The following is a 4,132-nucleotide window of genomic DNA, read 5'->3' as shown; positions in this document are numbered from 1 at the left end:
AAACATGAAATTTAAGTTTAAAACTATCATAAAAAAGAATAGCTTATCATAGCTATTTATGAATTAAAAATAACCTAGGAATTTTAGTTGTAATTGGTGGCTGAGGTGGGTGACCTGGTTAAAAGAGACACAGTATCTACACAACATACAATCATATTTTGTCAGATTTAACCCATGTTTGGAGTAGTAATACTTGTATTGGTTATTTGATCCTCACTTACAATTCATTATTTTTCAATGAGCAGTGTTAACTATTAATGCTTACTGGCCAACAACTTCTGCACTTGTGGGCAACCTAAGTGGAAAAGTGAAATAGGGATCAACAAGTTCACTTTTGAGTGACAGTACTAGTTATGTTTGATGATGTGAATCTGTTGTCTTCACACTATGAATGTGGCAATAGAGAGCATGATCTTCAAGTGCTGTAGCTTCTTTCTATTTTGGAATCCCGGGAGATACACTATCCTTTGTTGGGTCTCTCAGTCCTGTCCTTATCTCTATAAAGAGTCCTTTTATTAAATTCTATTCAAAATTCTAATTTCCTTTTGGACACATATTGATACTATAACTGCAGCGATTCATTAGGCTATACAATTTTAGGGGGGGCCAAAATTTGTGCTTCTTTATTAGTGCACACCAATTTCCATTGAAATATTTATAACAATGTATGTTTAGTTATGCTAGAAATTTTTATATCTTCTTAATAGTTATTAAAGCTATAGAACAAGGTAGGTGTTATTATTTGCATTATATAGATGAGAAATTTGAAGCTCAGAGGGATTAGGTACTTTGGATCAGGCAATAGCTTTTGATGGAAGAGACTTAGTTGAGTCTGATTCCAAGGTCCACATTACTATCATCATTCTGCTTATCTGCAACTTGAACATTGTATTCTCTTTTCTAGGTCTTGTTACTCAGCTAGATCTGGTTAATTTTTCAAGGTAAAGACCATATAATATTCTTTTGTATTCATTACCTAACAGAGTCTAGCACACAACGGATATATAATGCATTTTTTTGATGAATGGAGAGAAAATGTCACTTAATTCATATTTCTATTTTTGGGGAATATCTATAGTGAGTTTTTTATTTCATATTTACTTTGTCATTAAATTCCTTCCTGTTTCCTTTCCCTCTTAATCAGTACCCCATACTTTTATGCACCTGTCTCCTATATTTGATACTTACTGAACATATAGATATACCATGTATTTGGTACAGGGTCTCACTCTGCAGCTCAGAGGTGGAGCCGGCACAGCATGCAGTGCCAGGGATGAAACCCAGTCCTTGTGCTCATCAGGCCAGTGCTTAGACCACAGAGCTACTTCCTTGGCCCCTTAAATATAGCTTGTGCCAGAGATACAGATGTGTCTGGCAACTTAGAGAACATGAGACAAATAAAGCATAAATACTGAGAATGTCTATATGGTAGAATTGGAGGCATTTGAAGCTTAAGGGCAAAGGGAAAACATTATTAAAGATCACATAAATCCCTCATACTTTCTTTTAAGTAAACTCATTGTTTCATATGAATATACTATAGGTGGTCTTAATTTCATACTTGCCACTAATAGCATGAAGACATTCCACTTTTTATATTTTTAGCATATAAATAGCAGATCCATATGGTTTAGTGGTTATGGGTTTCTATACTTATTTAAATGTATGTACTTGCCTGAGAGAATGGCTTAAGAAATCAAAATAAATGTCAAAGAGTAGCATCTTAGGCATTATAATTCCTTGACATCATTATAATTCCTTGACATCATTATAATTCCTTGACATCATTAGTCACAGCTAAATATGCTGACATTTATAGAGTGCTTAGTATGACTGTAGACCTAATACAGGTATTATGATCACATTTAGCATAGCATTCTGTGAAAGGAAAAATGTGATCCGCACCTACTTTTCTTCATATGGTAATGCTTTGGCTTTTGCTTTAGAGGGTCTCATATTGAAACAACTGAATCAGAAGTCAAGGAATAGAGAAATGTTACCATAAGGTAAAGAAAATAGGCTATAGAAGAAATTGCCTATTTTTTTTCCTTTAAAGTGATTTACTATTAAAAATTTCCTTGATCTTATTTTGAAAAACTTCAAATTAATAGAAATGTTGGTAGAATCAATAATAAATGAATATTTATGTATCATTCACCTTAACCACATGTTAATTGTTTGCCATATATGCTTTTCGTTTTTCTTTATAACCAATAATACTATTTTAGTATTTAGAGAAAATAAGTAATATAATTTTGATTTATTAGTTTTAGCCACAATTGGATTTATAAGCACTACAAGAGCAAGAACTAGACCTACCTTTCTCATTGCTACTTCCCTAGAACTTAACAAAATGTTTGGTTTATAGTAGGAGCTCAATTAATAGTCACTGCTTAATATGCTTGATTATTTTTTAAATAATTGTCCCTTGTTAGTTATAGGAATCAAGCTAAAGATAGAATACAGGGGTCAGTGCTTAGTCCTGGGGTCTTTGGTGACAAGTTTCTTAGACATTGGCATAGTTTTTTGGGTTTGTCATTGTTTCTTGGATATTGATTGACAGAGGACTTGATACTTCTAGGCTAGGGACAAAGAACTTTATTACTCATAGTGCACTACCACTCTGAGCTTCCTGTCATGCTGGTTCTCTCAAACTCTCAGACCTAAGAAACTACACAGAGCCACCAAGGTCAGTGCTGCTCACACAATGATTGTGAACTGAGAAACTGAGTTTAATAAATCTCAATTATTTAATATAAAGGATTAAGCTGCAAGAAAACTTGATTAACTATTTTTTAAAAATTTTTACTTTTTTTGGTATTTTTTAGGGAAGGGTCCATAGGGTGTTCAGGGTCTCACTACTAGATCGGACTCGTAGTGATCCACCTGTTTACAGCCTCCCAAGAGCTGGGATTACAGGCATGTGCCACCATGCCCAGTCTCAATTGCCATCTCAGTGGATCCCGGGGATGGGGCTGGCATGGCAGGCCCAGGGATTGAACCCCCGGCCCCTGTACCTGCTTGCAGGTGCTTTAATCCACTGAGATATTTGGCTGGCCCTTGATCAACTTTTGAACAAGAGGGAAACATTTTTACTCTACTGAACAGCAAACAAACCTGCTCTGAAGTTCCATATCCAGAGGGAGATACTTTCTCTGTCTTCTGTGTACTATCAAACATCTGTGAAAATATGTTTCAGAAAAAAAAAGTTTTCAATTTTTTCTGCCTCTGTTTCTGTTCACAAGGTCTGGAGAAACACAAGAAAGCTGTGGAATTCATCTCCCAAGAGTTACTTGACTGTGTTAGTGAATACGTGAATGAATGGCAAAATTCATGGACACCTTAAGGAGACCAAATGAGTGCTCCCTACAAACAGTGCTACCTTTTGACTGTTTCCCTCTGTGAGCACATTGCATGTGTTTGTCACTTTCCCACTGCCAAGACACAGTGCCTGACACACTATGCCAAGGAAAGGAGCTTCACTTGGCTTAGAATTTCAGTCCATTGTAGCATGGCTCGAAGCCAGAAGCAGCATGATGGAGGGCGTAGTGGGGAAAAGCTGGGCACTGCTTGGAAGGCAGGAAGTAGAGAGAGAAGGACAAACTCAGGTAAGGGATTTACTCGTACAGAGTCATAACCTACGTGACCTGTCCCTTATGACTAGGCCCCTTTCAGAACATGAGACTTTTGGGGAGGACATTTTGGATCTAAACCACTGCATGGTATAAGTTAACTAAGGTCACTTTTATTCACCAACAAGGACTTCTATTTTTTTTCTTTATTTAAATGTAACTGCTTTTTCAGTAACTGGTATTCACTTAAATAAGTCCAGTGAAACTTCACTGCTGGGACTTTTGAACTAACCAAATAACATCTACTTCATGGAAACAATTTGTTTCAAATGCCATTTTATAACTCACCACATAGGTAATTTGCACATATCTCTTCATTCTAAAATTTTTATCCCAAATTCTAAATTATAAATGACAAAAATTTTTAAAAACTTGATGCAGAACATCTACATAGTAAGATCATGTTTCTGATTTCAAAGCCAATAGTGAGCCTACACCTTTGAGGGCAGATGGACATGTTCTTGAATCACAAAATTAAGTCCTCTGTTCCTGGCTTGCTT

This window comes from Octodon degus, unplaced genomic scaffold, assembly GCF_000260255.1.
Source record: "Octodon degus isolate 3935 unplaced genomic scaffold, OctDeg1.0 scaffold00013, whole genome shotgun sequence".
Classification (NCBI taxonomy): Eukaryota; Metazoa; Chordata; class Mammalia; order Rodentia; family Octodontidae; genus Octodon; species Octodon degus.
The sequence above is the reverse complement of the archived record's forward strand: the minus strand, read 5'-3'. Positions refer to the sequence as shown.